General features: G+C 37.6%; 1 protein-coding gene across 7 annotated transcripts in view; it reads right to left on the bottom strand.

Annotated features, from left to right (window-relative positions):
* MMS22L (MMS22 like, DNA repair protein) overlaps nucleotides 1–20,939 on the bottom strand; it is a 97,970-nt gene that overhangs the window by 39,411 nt on the left and 37,620 nt on the right. The gene's annotated exons all lie outside the window — the stretch shown is intronic.

Below are 20,939 nucleotides of genomic sequence, written 5' to 3'. Positions count from 1 at the left end.
CATTTCAGTTTGTGGAATACTGTTGGGAGAAACAGACAGCTGATTTGAGCCCAACCGCAATTTTCCTTTATTACCTTCACTGGTATTCAGCCAAGTTAGCTTCTCCCCTGTACTACACAGGCATATGCTAAGATTGCAGTTTCCTTTGTGTCTGTAATGCAAAATACAAACTGGAAGACATAACACACAAAGTGACCCTTTGCTGTCCCAAAATCTCAAGTTCCCAGGAGAGCGAGTCCAGGTACTCATTCCAGCAGCAGGGCTTAGCCATACACACAGATCTCAGCCAAGCAGTCTCTGTTAAATTCTGCTCTGTTCAAGGCACTGGGAGTCATCTTGTTGCTTTGAACAGGTCCCTGCTCAGTTTTTTCAAAGGAACAATACAGAAAATGCAAACAGTTAAAAAGACATTTACTTTCCCTAAGCAGACTTTCAGTATAGGTCAGATTCAGAATTTTTTAATCGCCTGAAAGAACAAATAGAGAAAAATAAAGAAAAAAATTGAACAGGCTGCACTGAAATTGATACCTATCCTAAGCTGTTAGAAGTCTCCTTTTTTAGTTCACATACATGCAAAAATCCTCACCTAAAGCAAATTTAATATTTAAAAATCATTGCCATTTCACAGAACTTAAAATAGCTGCATTTCAATTCTTAAGAGCCTTATTTTGAATAGAAATATTTGCAGCTGACATTACAATTAGTTTTGATCAAATTAAGAAAAAATTCCCCAATAAATTCCCTGTCTCACATGTAAAACGTCAGAACAGTAAATGTGCCTCAGCCTCTGCTGCACTGCAGGCATGTCACCTCACATAATTAGAGTTTAAAAGGAAAACACTAAACACACTCACACACCACTGATGGGAAGGGGGAGTCACTGGAAGTTCTGTGATCAGCCCTGACCATGAGACACTTCGGCCCTTCATTTTGTGGGTTTTGTTAAGTTGTTGGTTTTAAGCACTGGACATCTTTATATAAAAGATTTCTTAGAGAAATACTGAGAAATTGTAATTACGTTTCTGTAACTTTAAGCTATAAAGGACATAATTTCTTTTTTTTTAATAGGAAACTTAATTTGGTTTCCAAACAATTTTATATTTGAAAGAACAGGGAGTCCAGATCACTTCAGATTATCTTTATTCAAGTTCAGAGCTTATTAGAAATATAAATGCTAATACCTGCCACATAGGGAACAGACAGTATTAGCTGCTAGGTATTTAGATGAAAACAGCATATCTCTGCTGGTACACAAGATCAGTTTTAACAACCTTCCATGACTCTTGCTTTTTGCCATCAGAGCAGGACAGTTACAATCAGAGATTCAAGGGTCCACAGCAAATAAGTTTAGCACCATTTGCCCCCTCTTAAAGACTATCTTTTTTCAAAACATTCAATGGAAAGATCCACTTAACCCCATCAAGACCTTCTGAGTGAGCTCTTTGCTTGCAAAGTTCTAAAAAGATGCCACACATCAAACAATATCCCAGTACTACATGCAACAGTCCTGCCTTGAATGCGTACTTGTTGAGTACAAGAACCATATTCTCCATTCTTGCTGAGAAATCAGAGAATCATATAACAGTCGAAGTTGGAAGCAACCTTTGCAGACCATCTGGTCCAAGCCCCTGCTCAAGCAGGGCCAACCCCCCGCTCAAGCAGAGCCACCTAAAGTTGATTGCCCAGGACCATGTCCAGATGGTTTTTGAATAAGTCCAAGTATGGAGACTCCACAGTGTCCCTGGACAACCTGTACCAGTGCTCAGTCATCTTCACAGAAAAAAACCTCCTAAACTACAAAACAAACCCAAACAAACTAAAAAAAACACAAACCCACCCCCCCAAAAAAAAAATAATAGCTTTTGCTGATGTTCAGAGGGACCCTCTTGTGTCCATTGCTTCTGGTCCTGTCATTGGGCATCACTGATAAAAGCCTGGTTCTGTCCTCTTTGCGCCCTCCCCCTTCAGATAATTTTATACGTTGAGAAGATCACCCTGAGCCTTCTCCATTCCAGGCTGAACAGTCCCAGCTCTTTCAGCCTTCCCTCATAGAAGAGACGCTCCAGTCCCAAAATCATCTTTGTAGTCTTTCACTGGACCCTTTCCAACATGTCTGTATCTCTTTTGGACTGGGTAGCCCAGAATTGGACACAGCACTCCAGCTGTGGGCTGCGGCCTCACCACTGATAAGCAGAAGGGAAGGATCCCCTCCCTCTACCAGCTGCTAATGCTCTGCCTACTACAGCACAGGATGCCATCAGGATTCTTTGTGGCAAGGGCACATTTCTGGCTGAAATCACTCATGAAGTTATACAGAAACCTTTCACATCATTATAAAATGGATCATACAGGAATATAATTTATAGTGACAATTAGAATGCCAGTTTATCTGACAAACTGAAATAAAGAAGAAATGGTGAAGTGAAAAACAAGTCATGTTACTAATTATACAGACAAACTGCAGACTGCAAATAGGTATCTTTCAGAAAACTCTTCTGTTCAAGTAGAACTTCTAGACATTGTGTTAAACATGATTTCCATTTGTTTTTGTTGCTGGATTTGTTTGCTTTCGGGGGGAGTGTTTGTTTTGTTTTGTGCATTTTTAATAAAAAATTACAGTCATACAAAAAATCTAAATTCAAAGGGACTTCTAGAGGTCACCTGGTCCAACCCCTGGCTCAAAGCAATGCTAACTTTCAATAATATCAAGGAGAGAAATTTTACAACCTATCTTAGAAATTTGTTCCAATGTTGTGAATATTTTATTCTTATATCTAATAAAAACTTCCTTCCCCACAATCTCAGTCCACTGATTTCTACTACTATACACCTTTGTGATGAGTTTAATTCCACCTTATCTATACCCCCCCCATTAGATTGCTTTACAAATCAAAATGCCTTCCACCCACCACCTCTCATCCAAACCCTCTTTTCCTAAGAATGAAAAACTCAGTTTTCTCTGTCTCCCCTCACAGGGCATTTGCTGCTGACCCCTAATCATCCTTGTGGTTCTCTGCTGAACTTAAATCAGTATTTCAATGTTTTTCTTTTACTGGGAATCCAATATGCTGCTTACTTATACAACATAATTTACTTGAGACATATTCTTGTAGAGCACCAGGAGGGCAATGAAATATAGTTGTCTATAGCTACACAATAGCCCAGACTTAGATATAACAAATTTTCTGAATTTTTACCAATTCCTTACTGTCTTTTGTTCGCAAAAAAAAAAAAAATCATGAGAAACTATAATCATGTAGTGTGACTGGAATCCCAAGCAATGGTTCTGAAGGCCAGCACTGAAATCCATTTTTAGATATAATAATTTCCAAAATCCAGCCTTTAGCTCTTCCATGGGTCTCTGAGATCAGGATAATAGCAGTTGACAGAGAATTATAATGATGCAACAAGTTCATCTCTTCTGTAAGCTATTGTTTACACTTTTTAAAAGAGTCATTTTTCACACAGTACAGATAGCTAAAATAAAAACTAAAGCTTAACAGGTTGACCTTAAGCTTATGACTTGTTACAATTCAGATCCCAGTAGTTAAATGGGCTCCCAATGCTGATGGACTCCCCACACTGTACTATAGTGGATCTCTATTTAAGCTCACAGTGTTTCATTCAAATATATCGAAACAATACAGATATTTTGGAAGAGCTTAAAATTTGAGAAATGTGATGGTAAATTTGTGGTCATGTAAGGATCATTAAAATTCTTCTTAGCTATGCAAAAAAAAAAAAATCAAAAAAAAATCATCAGTTTGGCAAATTGCTTGAAACAAGTTTACTGAGGTCAATTTCCCCACGTCTCAAGTGCCTTCCATTATCTTGTCCTGTTTTAGACCTGTAGCTTCTCTCATTCAGTATGTCCTCACCCAGGCTCAAGTACCAAGCTGGTACTTGACAAACTAGTAAAATAGCCATTCTGGCTGCAAAAATTCAAATGCTGAGTGGGTGCCACCACAATTAATATTTTCTGATGGGATCAGGAGACGTGAAGTGGACTCTGAGGAAAACTACACAAAGTCCTGAGGAGAAGAAAAGGAACGGTATCAAAATATTAAACCCCAAATACTGAAAACAAAAACTAGAAGTACTACTACCCACAGTTATGTCTTTAGGGATTCTGAATATAATTTCCAGTAACACACCTGCCTTATTATTACACCTGTAGCACTGTTATTATCATGCCATTCCTATTTTTCAGGTAGGAAGCCTGAGAAAATACTTTAAAAATGCTCTTAACTTAAAACAAGACTGTAACAGAGAGAGGAGCTGTAGTTAAAATAAAGTGTGAGGTTTCTTAAATGAAACGGTCTTACTCCAGCTTCTCTAGCTGTCTTTGCAGAAAATCAAAATCTATATGCATATGAGTACTCTCTAGCAACCTGCTGGGAGTCATATACTGCAAGTGGTTTGGGAAAATCTTTCTCTCCAAGAGAGAAAAGAGATTTTGGAAGGCAGGCGAACTTGTACTCAAGGTAACGAACTAACTTGTTTCCAAATTCCAAAACAAAGCATTTTATTTCCCTCCTGAAAAATCGATTTTGTTCTTTATGGAGCATTTGTTGTGTGAAAGGATGTTTTTCATGTAATATATCTTTTCAGTGGAGGAGATTACTTTGGGTACAAAACATCCCCTATTTTGTTCCCAACATTGGGTAATACAGACAGTAGAGCTAATTTTCTGCCATACAGGAAGAATGGCAGGTGTGCTAAAAACTTATATCATCACCCTCTCTGAAACACAGTAAAAATCACTGTTAGAACTGATAGTATATTAGATTAAAGGTACCATCAACAATGTCAATTCTGCCTGGTAGTGTTAACAGGAAAATGTTTTACAAGTTCTACTACTGGGTATCCATTTAACTCCCAGCACCAGCTATGCTGTGAAACTGTGCACATAATTTATCTGGTGAACTGCATGCGTGGGTAGCATTACCCAGGCAAAACTTCTCCCAGTCTGACAAAATGCTTGGATTTGCACTGTTCAGATGATTGAACAAAGAGACTTTAAGCAATCACCAACAATAATTTTTATCTCCAAACATGCTAAACTGTAATACTACATGAGAACAACCTATTGCTTTAAAACCAGATTTGATAAAATACAAATAAATGGATTATTATTACATTTTAAACTTGTACACTTCTTGTCCATTAGGCTTAAGTATTAGCAAGGTTCACATTTTATCTTACACATCATTTTTAGCAATTTCCCCACAGAACACTCATAATACCTCCATGGTATCCACTGTAACCTCTTTGCTTACATATTGGTTAAAACAGACATTTATTCCAATTAGATGAAGTAAGCAGAAAACAGCCTTTCATAATTCCTCAAAGTTACTGTCATCTTTTCTTTTAGATAGTAATCAACAGTCTTCAAAACAATTTCCAGTTTAAGTCTGCCACATACAGTTGATGACAGATATGTATGCCAACAAATTTTCTTCCTGCATCATGGTAAAACTAATTTAATTACCCCCAATAATATGCACAGTGTACAAATACATGTATTTAATAATAATCCCAACAATGCAGACTTGGTAACGTACTGCATTTCTTTTCAGTGCAAATGTATTGCTACTACTCTGCAAGGCTTCCTGGAGTTTAATCTATTATTTCTCTATACTACAAAAATATTTGATTTATAATCATCTGACCCATGCTGTAACGTTTTCCAAAAAAGACTCACCTCAGACAAGTCACATGCTCAATAAAATACTGTCGTATCCAATATTCCATTGTATTTTATATCAGAACAGAAAGGGATGTTGTTTAAAAACTTGCAGCACATAATTTTTTAAAACATTCTGCTTCGATGGGCCTGTTTGTTACTTTTCCTAATTTCTTAAGATGCACTTGCCTAGTTTGTAATATTTGGTTTTTTTCATTGAGAAAATAGCTGATAAAGGCATATAGAGACCACTATAACGAAAAAGCAGTACATGCCTTGGGACACCTGCCAGCTCCTACTACTCTGTCTATGTTCAGCATGTCATGTTCTTGCCATGCAGCATCACCTACCACAGGTGACATTAATAATGTCACAAACAACAAGTTTTCTATGCAGCTGCTGAAAGAATTCAGAGACCTTTCAATACACACAAAGTTAATTGTTGAAGCTGTTTTTCCTATTTTTGCTCTTCAAACCCCTAAACTAGAAAATCCCTTGAGTGAAAAGTCAGAGAAAGACTACCATCCCTTCTAGGGTTAAAAGACGCTTTTGTAAGATTTTTAGGTCAGATTAACCTTTTGCTCACAATAGGGCTGGTTATTGGTTTTATTTTTTACTGTCTTTAACACAGGTAAAAAAAATCAATATGAAGCGAGACAAAGGGCTCTGGAGGCCCTGGCTGCACCAGCTTTTGGTTTGGCTCATACACAATCCTACAACATGCTGAGGCTGGGAAGGATTAGCCTGCTTGTGTTGAGTAAACCGATGATACTCAATAAACAGTTTCTGTTGTAAACCCCTTAGGACGTGCAAAGCCACACTAGTTGGCATTAGACCAGATAAGCTGCCGAACCAGCTGTAATCTCATTTAGACCTGAGCTGATCCTCCTGTCCTTTCATTCCACAGGATCAAAGCAAACCACTGAGGAGGCAGCTGTATTATAGCAGCAATGCTTGCTGGATGCGGCAAACATTTCATAAATTCCTCTCCTCGAAGTAAGCCTGCACATAATCTACCCAGAGCCAGTTCAATCAATGGATTTCTGAATTCATTAGTCTTATTATTACAGGATAACTGTTTTCTCCACATAGTGTGGTAGTTGTTGCAAGCCAACTTTGCAAAACAGCTCTTATTGCTGACCATTTCTTTCTGGTAATGTGCCTTTGCATTTTTGCAGTGCCACATGAAAATGATTTAAATCACTTCAATGCAGTATTTTTTTTAAAGACTAGAAATAAAACCAATTCAGGAATATTCAAGTAGGAAGCCCTGAAATATAGTACATTCTTCCAAGTATAATTACCGCCTACCTGTTTGCACGCTTCCATGCATCAGTAATAATGACCAATGTTTTCTGAGCTCAATGACAGCAAATGATAACAGCAAAAGCAGACATTATATCATTGTAGCAGCATAAATACAGACAAAAATTACAAATGTGAAAGGAGTAATTTTAAGGAAAAGATTTCTATTTGCCTTCTACTCCTTGGTTCTCTGGAATTAAAAAGAAGAAATATTTTCATTGTTAAAGAAATGAATAGCACAACTTAGGGAAACCAGAAAACCACAAGAGCAACAAGTTTTTTTAAACTAAGGAAAAATGAAAACCAAGACACTGGATCAAATAAGACTTGAGGGTGCAACATTCAATTTCTGTACCACATATGGAGTTTACACTGTGCAATTATAGATAAAAAAATGTTATAGTATAACCCTAGAGTTTTAGAAGAACAGAATGTGTAACTCAAAAATGCATCAATTGACCCATTTCCCACCAGTGAAATCTGCAATATAACACAAATTCACAGATAAACAAAATAAAATCATATTTGTAACTTGCATTGGAATAGGGGAAATAGTATTAAAAATTTTTTCAGTCCTTTTATTTGCTAATTGTATTAATCATTAATGTAAAGACCTAAGTCTTCTGATACAGCTGCATTAGAAAAGAAAAAGGATGTAATAAGAATTACGCAGTACAGCGGGGATTTTTTTTTTGGGTCATGTACAAGTAACATTAGTTCAAGGATCTCTTCTTCAAGAATGAATAGTAGCCAGAGAACTAAGTTTCGTCCCAAAAATAGAGAAGGCCAGGTAACCCTTACAGTTAAGGTTAAAACAGCAGTGTTTGTGACTTACTGTTATTTCCAGCCAGTATAAATATAGGATACATTCATGCATGCAAACTGATAAGTTAGGAAGATCCCTCTCAGAGAACTGCTGTGAGTTTACAGAGCACAAGAGAAAGTTCTGTATCATCTTTGCACGCATACCCTAACGTACACTACACAGATCTACTGAACTTCTGTACCTGGCTGCTCATGCTTTTAATAAGAGTATAAAAAAAACCCGTTCATATAATAAAAAGCTTCAATGAAGTATAATAAAATCAGGTGTTTAACACATGTAAATGATTTTTAAGATTACAGAGATGAGATGTTTCGTATGAAACTTTTTTTAAGCACTGAAGCACAGATGTGCTAGAGCATGTCATAGGCAGCTGGCAAAGATGAACAAAAGGTATTTGCACCTGTCAACTACAGATGTGTAAAAAACTCACCACACATCTCTTCCTCAATCACTTAGAAACCATCTGATGTGTTAGTTAATGATTCCCCTCTCTCCACTTCATTCTTCAGACATAAAGGGGTCCCATTTAACATAATCACTTAATAACAGCAAAGTGATGGGTATCAGAACCCTAATTCTTCTAATATTTGCAAAATCCAGCTCTTTGTAATAATAATAACACCATGATAGCAAACTGTAAAACTGTGTAATTATACTTTAATTGTATTGTGAGGCATGCATTAATCACAAAGTTTAAGTACCAAGGATGGAATTATAATAATTCTGTAAAACAAATTTAAGCTAGCTAAGTAGGTCAGAACCACTAGCATGCAACAGGAGACCTCTGGGAATTTATCAGTTAATGGCTATTTATGTGCAAATGAGTGCCCTCCAACCCTCCCAAATCCTGTGTAGCTGAAGGGTATTTCTGTTAACCAGGAGCATGCTTAACTGCTGAGGCATAAATTAAACCATTTATTGGAATGATTTTAATTCTTCTCTCCCCCCACCCACTCTTACTACTCCCTCCACCCTCACTAGCAGCACAATTTACAGTATTAATTTACATGGAGATAGGATTGCTGAAGAGTTTTCACAAATTACTCTGTTTCAAGGAAGAGAGGGGAAAAAAAAAAAGAGAGAGAACAGAAAAAAAAAAGAGTGAGCGAGAAAAAACTTTCAGTTAGACAGTAGCAATGCTACACTTAATCGTTAAGTCTTCCAGAGGGCAGTTTGAGCTATTAGAAATTCCAGAGATTCAGTGCCACAGCAGTGCAGTGGAAACCCTTTCATAATGAACTCCAATGAAATGAAATTCTGGTTTACTATCTCATAGAATCATAGAATCGTTTAGGTTGGAAAGGACCTTTAAGATCATCGAGTCCAATCATTAACCCAGCACTGCCAACCTCACCACTAAATCATGTGCCCAAGTGCCACATTCATGTTTTTTAAATACCTCCAGGGATGATGACACCACCATTTCCCTGGGCAGCCTGTTCCAATGCTTGACAACCCCTTCCATGAAGAAATTTTTCCCAATATCCAATCAAAACCTTCCCTGGTACAACTTGATACCATTTCCTCTTGTCTCACATTCTAAACTTGAAGACAATGAAGCTCAAGGGGGACTGTATCCACTGTATTTTCTGTCATAACATTCAGACTGTACACCTCACAAAGGTTTTCCTTCAAGAAAGAAAACAATAAAAATTTCTTGGCTGCAGGAAAAAAAAACCTTCAATTTTTCAGTTTGACTTGGAAAAAGCTAGTCATTTTTCATGTCTTAGGAAAATAGATACCTTTACAAAATACTCAGAATCAAGATGTATTGAATTTTCACTGTGATGTTAAATGGGGATGATTTACAGACAATATAAATGATTTCTCAACACTTATAATCATAGCAGTAATTCAGTACATCAAGATAATGTAACCATAACCTCAAGATTCACTTTTAGGTTTATAATTCAATATGCTCGGGGTTTCTTTTTCTTCTAAGTGCACGCACACATACTCTTGCAAAGCCTAGGGTCCCAGAGCAATAAAACAATAAAAATTTGATTATCCTAACATCAATTAACCACAGCTCCCTGTTACCCTAAACAAGGTCACATCTCCCCAATGCCTAATAATCACATTGTAAAATCCCTTGATTGCCTGAACATATTCACTCTCCCTATGATGTTTGGATAATCATGGTTATGTTATAGTTAATTATTATTTAAGAGATGATCACAGGAGCATTACTTTCTGATGTCATCTTTGCACCTAATACAAAATTCCATATAAATGTAACACACTGAGCAAATACATGCACAGCTTTTCATCACCAAATCAAGCTGTTTTAGAATACCCTTGAATATATAGGTGTGGTGTGAATTCAAGGAATTCCCTGGGAGCAAATCTTTAGCAGCTTTAAAATATTTTAGCAAGATACCTGGAATACTTATTGAAGTATTTTCAAATGCACACCGCCAATAGCTAATCAATATACTCCTGTCCAGGAAAACAAAAGAATGCCAATGAAAATGTTCATTTTTCGTTCTTGTGGTTGACTTTTTGAAAGGAAAACAAGACTGCAAAAAAGCAGTAGAAGGAAACCTCATTGTCCTGGCAGGCACATCTGTACTTGACTGTTCTTCGCTACTCCTGCCCCTCAATAAAAGATGACACATGCCCGGCTGCAGTGAGCGCTCCTGCTGCGTGCATAATGGCTGCCGTGGCTGCCTGTGCAGTCCCTGCATTACCATGGAGAGAACCAGGAGCTTTCTGCCTCTTAACAGGGATTTCCAAGCATGCACGTAAAACCAAACACTTCATACAACTCTTCGATAACAGCCAAGAAATTAATAAATGAACAGAACTATTTGACCAATGAAGTTCCCTCATGTATTTTCAGAAAGCATTAGCACAGCTCTATTATCAGAGCCTGCGACAGGCGCACAGTTACCTCTCAGCTCCCTACAGTGAGGAGCTGCAGCCTTGTTTATGACTGTACCTTACAGCCATTGGCAGGGACTCTGTATGGCCCTAAGGCTTTAATTAACCCTGATTAGAGATAAACAGGGCCTTCTGGTTGTGAAAAAAGAGGAGAGAATAGACAGCACTTTCAGCTTATCAGTCAACTAAGTAAACTACAAACTGCTTTTACCTTTCTCTATCCAGTAAAAATGTCAGGAAAGGACCCCCATAAGACCCTGAGATGATGCAGATGTACACATTGCATAGTATCTTCTGCTCTTTATTTTTGGGGAGGATATGGTGGCCTACTATTTCGGACTCATTTGCCATGATGCACATTTTCACCATCCCTGTCTTAGTACATCTGTAAAGAAAACTGGAGCATTTAGCCATTGGCAATTAGTGACACTTAGACTTGTTCCAAGCCAAATAAAACAGGACAATGTACACTTACCATGCCATTTATCAATTAGCTTTCCTTCGAAAATGTCCAAAAAAGCATTTTCAAAGTAATTTTCTAGAAAATTTCAAGATTCAAACACATTACCACTGAAAACTCATCACCCTGTTCAGCAGGGTTCCCCCCAGTAGAACAGAGAAATTAAAAAGAGTGCAGATACTACAAGTCAAAATGAATGACAGGTTTCCAAAGTTAAATTTTATGGCAGATTACAGTTTCTGGTACTATTTTTCATTATCTTCTAATTTCACTGTACTTTTGTTCTGTAAGGAAAAGCACAGAATACTGTTTAGGATGCATCCGTACTATTTGACCACCAGCTGCATTGAGCACTCCTTAATATCAAACCACAGAAACATAAGTGAAGGACTTGGTAGCACCTTGACAGTGATTCAGGGAGTTCATCTCACCAGTCTAGTAAGCTCATATAAACTACTTTCTGGCAAATGTTTGTCTAATTCATTGTCTAAAAAAACCACCAAAACCAAAAAACATTCAGTTCCACAAGTCTCGAAGCCTGCAAGTGTTCAGTTTTCAGCCTACTATAAGTAACTACACTAAACTGCTGCCTCAAATCAAGCCAATTCCATCTTCACTGGCACAAAGAACAACAGAAAACCCGCAACATCCTTTTATATACTAGGTAACTTCTAGCATGTCTCTCCTCAACTTTTCCTAGCTGAAATCAGTTCCATCAAACTTATACAAACTTCCTACTCTTATCACTCACTTCTGTGACTCTTTCCAATTTTCAATTTATTCATAAATGTTTTGTAAACTGACATGTCTAGAACTGCATACAGAATACTCTGGCTAAAGACAGAATAAGCAGCTCCTCTTACCTGCAGGAGTTTTATTAACACATTCCACAATGATATTCAAGTCACACTAGGTCCTGCTTCCTCATATTGTACCGGCTGTGTACACGAGAAAGTCACTGTTAAAAGTTAGCCATCAGATGCAGCCAAATTTCAGATTTTCTTGCAGCCACTATGGTCTTACAAACTCACGTAAAAAAATATCCATGTAAACAGCAGTGAAAACTTAAGTACCACGCTCACCTCCCACTCCTTTTAAGATACAAGGGAATCCACCTGAACTACCATTCACAAACAATTCTGGTATTCCCCACTACACCAGGTAGAAACTTGCTAGTGCAGGGACAATACTGGATCTTGAAGCCATCTGTGCTGAGCAGGTAGCAGAGTCTACAAGCAAGGGCAGAACAGAGAGATGAGGTAACAGCTGTGGCAGCTACCTCACTTCAACCAACCCCAGATGTGGAGATCTCCCATTTCTCTCACCAGTGGTACATACTACCTCCCCACACGTGGACAGTACAGCTGCCATGCCAAGCATTCCATACGTTGTATTTGCATTTCTCCTTCCTGATTTCAGTACTTGGCCTTCATATTTCCTCTTGTTGATGATAATTTCTTTCAAAATATAGAAATAATTCTCAATTCTGGTTTTCTTTTCTATACAAACATAGAGAAATATCCTCTAATTTTTGGCTATGTGCAAACTGAGACAAACTCTGTAACTCATTTTCATTTACTACAACTAGTCGTGCTAAACTGTTCCTCATTTGCAGTGACTGAAGTGATGCCATTAAACACTAATAATACTAAGATAATACAAGTAATGCTGAAGCATTACACTACTGATATTTTCTATGAAAATTTTCTCTCTCATTCCCATAGACTCACACCAGCTTACAGAAAAACTGTTTGTACTTTTAAGGTTGCTGTTTTCTTTTCTCTTTTTTTTTTTTTTTTGGTTACGATACCCAGAAACAAGTACAGTAGAAGTTGTTTTATGTCCAAGAAGAAATTTTATCTTAAGCGAAAACATCCCGGGGGAAGAAGAATCAAATAATATATATCCAGAAAAGAGAAAACCAGAAAAGAGTAAACAGAAAACACATAATGTATTTAGATTCATCCCTTCTCTTCATTTAGGCACTGCTTTCAAGAGAGCACAACAAATTGTTTTTGCTGATGAGGTAGTCCCAGAAGTGAGCAGTAAGAGAAGCTGACACTAGTAAGTTACAGCTGTCAGTAACAGAAGCAGAAACAAATTTGGAAAAAATTAAGCAAGTGGCTATTCATCACTGTAGCTATTAGTTTTCAAAAAAATGAGTAATGGTGGGTGGAAACAAAACCCGAAAGCTTGTTCTACTGAACCACTGAACTGAATCTTTCAGAACTGCACAGAGTACTACAGTCTGTGTTGTGTCCAGCACCTGCAGGTGCTTTTCTTGCTTTTCATTTTCCTCCATTAAGACAAGTATATTCACGTGTTCAGTTAGCACAAGGATTCTCCTTGGAGTTGGTCCACATTTTTTTTCTTCTCTTTAAAGGTCAACTTTCTTTAAAACACATAGGTACAAATTAATTCTCTTCTCCTGAGACTAACTCCTTTCACAGGGGCTAGCAATAGAGACGAGTACAAGGAGAAATATTTTGGGTGAAGCAGAGACAGATATGTTTAGTTCAGTGCACATAATTGACTCGTCCAACCATTCTTGACATAGCCAAGACAGTGGCTTGCTCTTGTCCCAGAATGTACACTTGCTATTTTATTTGTCAGGTTCCAATTCTCTGCTAAGGGACCAGAAACATATGGGCACAGGTGGGCAGGGGCACAGACTGCACTCTGGTGCCAGAGAAGCTGAGCAGCTGTTTGGAGCCAGCTCACCATTCGCTTTCTCCATCCTTCTGCACAGACTGTCAGTAGGAGGCAGCATTGACTCTGACAGCAGCAGCTCCACACTACCAAGTAGTTGGGAGCTGGCTTTATTCTTCTGTCATTATATAAGCAAGATGACACTGTTCTCTAATCCAGCCAAAGCTGATAAGTACCATCAACCTGTCACTTCCTACATTTCAAATTCTAACACTGCAGCATCAAAGAGTTTTTACATTTCGATTTCTTTTGCTGGCAGCGGTCGGTAGCCTCTCATTCTCCCACGGTGTTCTAATGCAGCATTTGCACACCGGGGTTACTCCCAGCCTGAATAGCAGGTCATCCCCTACTCACTGAGCTCATCTGTGGCCCATGTGCTAGGCAATTTAGATCCAATCAGCCCTTATTTAGCTCAAGAGTAATGAGCAGCATAGTGACACAGACTTAAGCCTGACCCTCAGGACACTGCTCATCAAGCAGTAAAACTGTGACAAAATCATTCATCTTCCACCCGCTGGCAAGAAATAATACTCGCACTCACTGTATTACTTTTTCAAGACATAGAAAAAAAAAAGGTCCTGAATTTTCATGATGTGAGACATTAATTTGCAGAAAGCTGAATTCCCTTAAACCCCCCTGTTGCTATGAGCTCACCAGGGGGAAATAGGCCTTAGGAGACTGAAATGGAATAAAGAAAATTGCTTCAGCTTTCTGTTCATTTTAAATAAGCCTTAAATCTGACAAGAGATATCCTAAAGAGAGAAGAAATATATATCTTGTAAGGTAACGAAGAAACAATCAAAATTAAGAGATTAGAAGGCTACTTGCATATAATGGTTTTATTGGTAAAAATATTTCTTTTGTTTAACATCCACAAAAAAAAAATACTCCATTGAAAAGCCATTCTCTCACCTCATGTGAAGAACAGAAGGAAAACTGAGAGGAGACTTAATTTGGGGGAAATAGTTTCAGAAGTGAGACACTTCCATCAGAAAACAAATCTGTACTTTAAGTCCTTCAAGGAGCACATATTTCTCTAAACAACTGCAGGGTCCCAAGCAGCAGGTTCTCAGTACACCTGGATATGATTTCACTCTTTTTTTCATGGATTTACTCTTTCACAACAGTAAGTCTTGTACTGCTGTCAGGTAGGCTACAGAAAGCTTATGTGGATTATTTTTTGGTAGATAAAATGGGTACAATGGATGAAACACAGAAAAGTGTTTCCATCTGTACCACAGGGGACAGAACTGTGTATCTTCATGATTGATGGCTGAATACTAGACTTCAGTTTCTTTAGCTTTAGGTGTCTACCAAGACAGACTTTTTTTGGGCATCAACGATTAGAAGCTTTTTTGACAGCTTTTGTTGTTTCAGTCTGTTCTTAAAGTGATTCTAGAATAGAACAGAGTAGAATAGAATATTGCAGCTGGAATGGGTCTATAACAATCATCTAGTCCAACTATCTAAGCAAATCAGAGCTGATCAAGAGCTGAAGCAAATTATTAAGGGCATTGTCCAATTGCCTCTTAAACATTGACAGGCTTAGGGCATTGACCACGTCTTTAGGAAGCTTGTTCCAGTGCCTGACCACCCAAGCAGTGAAGAAATGCTTCCTAATGTCCAGTCTAAACCTTCCCTGGTTCAGCTTTGAACTACTCTCACGTGTCCTATTACTGGAGCCCAGGGAAATGAGCCTAGCACCTCATTCTCCATTTCCCCTCTTCAGTAAGCTGTAGAGAGCAATGAGGTCATCCCTCAGCCTCCTTTTCTCCAAACCAGACAAATCCAAAGTCCTCAGACGCTCCTCATATGATATGCCTTTCCAGCCCTGTCCCCAGCTCCTCCTTCAGAGGCTATTACATCTTAAACATCAATATAAAATTGATTTTAATCAATTATTCAGCTTAATGTGGCTACCTACAGATTCAAGGAAATGGACAGTGAAAAGTGGAAGTGCATATTCTTGCAAACCTGGACCAGTGCTATACATACACAGGAACTTTCTATAAGCAAAGTATCAGGTACATGGCTGCAGTGCACACTCTATCTCATTTCACTCCTTAGCACAGTAATATTCTCAGAGGAAACAATCCAAACACACATCAGTTTTATCTAGTCATCTTTGAAGATCAGAATACAAGGGACAAAGGTGTAAAATGTTAAGAACCTCAATAAAAACCTGGGAAAAAAAAAATCTCAAACCCCACATAAAGTAGGCAGAAAATTCAGTTTTAATTATAAGAGCCACACCTTAAGGCAACAACTGTAGCTAAGAACACACACAGTATTCCTTCAGAAGACAGTAACAGATTATTTTTAAGGATTTACACACAAGAAACCTCTCAAAATGCTGCTATATTCTACAGCAGTGCTTGCTTCCCATGCATTAAAGCATTTAGAGACTAGATGTTTATTGCAGTCATTCAAACATCAGTTTTATTAATGGAATACCTGAATTTCAAAAAAAAACCCACTAAAAATACTTTAAGCCATAGGTCAAGTTAGCACAGCAAGGCACGCTTGCTTCCCAAGCATAAGATGTATGTTGTGAAGTGAAAAGGGAAGGATTTATTTCATGTTTTTCACACAGGTAAACAAAATTCATAGCAACTTTTAATGACTTTCTAATGGTCATTCATTAAGCCTGTGAGATCTTAGAGCCAAACTAACATCATCTGACTCTCAGTTCAGTGGCTTAGTCACAGAATTGCCTTCTGTGCTTATCAGAACATCACAGCTGGTAGCTTTAAATATCTTCACAGGATGGGATGGGTAAGAAAAGACTTATGCTCTTCCAAACTCTTCTGAATATAGTTTTCAGAAGCTCAACATCAGAAAAAAGATTTTGCAAAGACTAACACTAAAACCCCTGAGGGGCAAGAAAAAAAGGAGGGAGGACCTTTCTATTCTCCTCCTGAGCTTATCTGCTGACTTACAACGGTAACAGAGAGAGGGAGAGAGGCCTCTGTTGGTCTCGAAAAAGCTTCCCACAGGCTGTTTTGATGGCAAGTACAACGCAAAAAAAAATTACAAATGACTATACATTTCCATAGCAAAGATATACTGGATAATGCATTCCTATCGTGATTTCTCTTACAACCTCAAGGCTAAACACACTCTACAGATGGAAACATTCAGTTCTGTTGTTATCCACGGCCCAATTATTAATGCAACTTTTAACTAGAGACAGGTTTACCTAGTCAGTATTCCTGTAAAAGCTTATGAAATTAACACAGCAATATTTTTAAAAATTGGCAAAAAATAGGCATAAATACATAAGAATTGTTTTCAAAATAAAATTACTGCTTATTACAGTATTAGGTTTGTGGTACTTCTCATTTCTGCTATGAGAATTAGTAGTAGGTCTCCCTGAAACTAGGCAAAGATGTTTGGAGCACAGCAGTGATTTTACACCTGGGCATGTACTCACATTTTATAGTCCTGTAACTTTGTGCTAACACACCACAAAACCTAAATGCCAGGATGATGAAAATAAGAGAATGCTCATGTCAGAGCAATACCTGATTGCCAATAAAAGACATTTTAGTGTATTTCAAATGCTTTTTTTAAGACTAACACATTGAAGTGCCAGAACCTACAGCAGATTTCTCCGATCTTGTGTCCATTTTTACAGCAAGTTCTGTCAAATCCATGTAATGCCATATTTTTATTAACCTAGGGTTTCTTTTTCTGCCATCAGACACTCAGATGACAGTTAATGCTAGAGATCTGGAACAAATGAAAGCACACATGGGCAAACATCCTGCATTCACCTTTCAGTAAAAAAAAAAAAAAAAAAAAGGCAGGATTCTAAAACACTGCTTAAACACGTGAAAAAAAAATAAAAGAAAAAACTTATGTCTGAGCTAGAAGCTGAATCCTTCAAGCAAACATAGGAAGCAAGCACTTCACATTTTTATTTTTGGGAGTTTCTTGATTGTTTATGGTTTATTTTACATGTTTTTAAAAAGGAGACTGTATTAAAATACAACCTTGCACTTCATACTGAATCTCACTATGAAGATCAAATACTTGCAAGTGCCAGCAAGTAGCATCTTGATTCCACTTATCCAGTCACCACGTATCAAAAACTGATAAAAATGAATTCTCCAGCCAAGTCATAGTTCTATTTAAATATATAAACACCAAAATAATCATAATAGTAACAATCAATAAAAAAAGTGGATTAAGAAAGCTTATTTTAAACAGTCTAAGCATAGGTAAATACAATAATCAAAAGCTACTAGCACTTTTCTAGCAGACAAGTAAAATACAAGAAAAATCTGGAAAGGGTTATTTTAAAACACAGTAATGTAACAACAGTGAAGGTGGGGGTTTCTTTTCAGATGCCTTTTAAAAAAAAGAAAGAAAACAAGCGCACTTTCAAACCCTTGTATGCCAAGTTTTAGCCCAGAGCAAGTTTTCGCTGCTGTGTTACGAACCCTTGAAAATAAAGGTTTATAATGGAAATGCTGACAGACCCTTAACTATAGCAGCATGAATAGCTATAATTAAAGAAGAGCTTTTGGCTACACCTCAATCTGAAAATGAAAGACTGGAATTTTTACAGTATCCTCAAAGAAAAGCAACTGGGAAACCTGGAGTGAGATTCCAGCAATCCAACAAGATATGTTAAAGGGGATTGCTAAAACTATTTGCTATTTTAAGCTTTAAATACTGAGGCATTTAGTTAATGTAACCAAGTCAGTATTTTCATAATGCTACTTAATCAGCAATAAAGAATGCTCCTGTGAGCCATCATCTGGGGTTAGCAGAAAGTGGCACATGAAGTTATTATTTCCTAACAGCCTAGAGGGAGCTGCTTCTCTCTTTAATCAGTAATCTCACTTCCTTCCTACCTGTGAATTCTCTGTCATACAATTATAAAATTATTAGACTGTGGTGTACAGAGAAATTACATTTATGAAAGGCCTAGTAGCTTATATCAGCCTGGATTTTAAAAACAGGCACTGAACCATTTAATCCTTTTTTGAGTCTGCAGACAGACCAGGCCTAATCAGTCTGGTCAAGCCAACAATAGTTGAATATATGGTTAGCACAAAGTCATCCACACCTTTTGAACCAAGAAAGTGATTTTAGTGTTGTTTTACTTGCATGGCAACAGAAGACTATTTTCAGTGAGTCTGTCCAAGTGGGAGAGAGAATCAGTAATATTTTTGTGTTCAATACAACCTGAAGATCAAAGTGTTTTATCACAGAATATGCCAAGTTAGAAAGAAGCCACAAGGATCCTCAAGTTCAACTCCTGGCCCTGCACAGGACCATTCCCAAGAGTCACACCACGTGCCCAAGAGTATTGTCCAAACACTTCCTGAACTCAGACAGGCTTGGTGCTGTGACCACTTCCCTGGAGAACCTATTTCAGTGCCCAACCACTCTGGGTGAAGAACCTTTTTCTAATATCCAACCTAAACCTTTCTTGACACAACTTCAGGCCATTCCCTCAGGTCCTGTCACTGGTCACCACAGAGAAGAGATCAGTGCCTGCCTCTCCTGTTCCCCTCAGAAGAAAGTTGTGACTGCAATGAGGTCTCCCATCCGTCTCCTTTTCTCCAGGCTGAACAGACCAAGTGACCTCACATACTCCTCATATGGCTTCCCCTCAAGGCCCTTCATTTTCGTTGCTCTTCTTTGGACACCCTCCAATAGCTTAATATCTTTCTTATATTGTAGTGTCCAAAACTGCACACAATATTCAAGGTGAAGTTGCACCAGTGCAGAGTTGAGCTAAATGTTAAGGAATTCAGTTTCTCTGTAGATGGGATAAATAGGCTGGTAACAGTAACCAAATGTACTAATACAGAAGCTGCAATAAAGAACTGTTAAAAGCAATTATTGTTTAAGCATGTTGATAATTAAAATATTTCAGCAGAACTGTTTTTTTTAAGAAAAGGTACGAATACTGTCCTGTACCTTGTTTGTGGTGAGCTGAGAAGTCTGGAATGAACTTCTATGCCCTCCTCTCCGTTCTACAAGAGGGCTGCCACATAACCCCCAATCTTGGAAAGCTTTTGAAATAATGCCAAGTTACAAAATAGGCAACTTCTTCACTAGTCTCAAATTTCTCCCTATTTCATCTTTAAAAACAACAAAACAAATGCTGTGCATTAGCTAATGGAGAAAATGTCAAAGTATTTTTGAAGTCTCCAATTTATTCCAGGAAATACATTCAGTTGAACTGAAATAATAAATAATAAATCAACTAAACTTAGTTCTGTGCTTCATCTTTTTTCAAAAGACTGCCTGAAAAACAGTTGTCTTTGGATCTATAAGCTATTGACAGCTGCAGTCAAACTACTAGACAATAACAAAGGACCTAGTTAAAGAGAGATCTTGCATATGGGCCTCAGTATTCCTATTATGTACTCTTCCACAGCTCTTTACACATATTTCAGTCTTGCACATTTCAAGTAATGGCAGATCAATAGCTGCCTCTTAATATCTTATAAAAAAAAGGCAGTTTGGGCTTCAAACTGGAGGACTGCTTCTCAAAGGCATCAGTAGACAAAAAATATGCTTATTGAAGGGCACTGTGGGTGTTGAAAAATGAACTAGTACATCAAAGCAAAACTGCTTGAAGTGGTAAAATATGATTTCCTTCTTTCTTATTGAACCCCAGACAAGTATTTAAATCTCCATAACTGTGGTATTTGAATGCAACCTTGGTGAAAGAGAAAAAACAGAATGACGAGTCTGAAAAACAGAATACATTCAGTCAAGAAACAAAACCAAAAAAACAACCCCCCCAACTTAGGTAATTTAGTACAGAAAATAATTTTGAAGTTCCCTGTCCCAAAGGAAAGATGATATTGTCTGAAATAGTAGCAACTGGATGACTTTCTAAAGAGTCACTAATTTATAACAAAATCTCGGGATGTCAAACCTAATCTCCTGAAACAGTTAGGAAACATTTCTGAGTTTCAAAATGCACTGAAGTATTGGTGGATTTTGAAATTTAACATATCATTTACATCCCTCCAGAGATTTCTCTTTCCTTTTGCTCTATTTCAATAAAAAAATTATTATGAACTACACTTTAACCCTAA

Source organism: Pipra filicauda, unplaced genomic scaffold (assembly GCF_003945595.2).
Source record: "Pipra filicauda isolate LSUMZ 115617 unplaced genomic scaffold, ASM394559v2 scaffold128_size5466820_pilon, whole genome shotgun sequence".
NCBI lineage: Eukaryota > Metazoa > Chordata > Aves > Passeriformes > Pipridae > Pipra > Pipra filicauda.
Note: the sequence above shows the minus strand (reverse complement) of the source record. Positions and strands in the feature narration are given on the sequence as shown.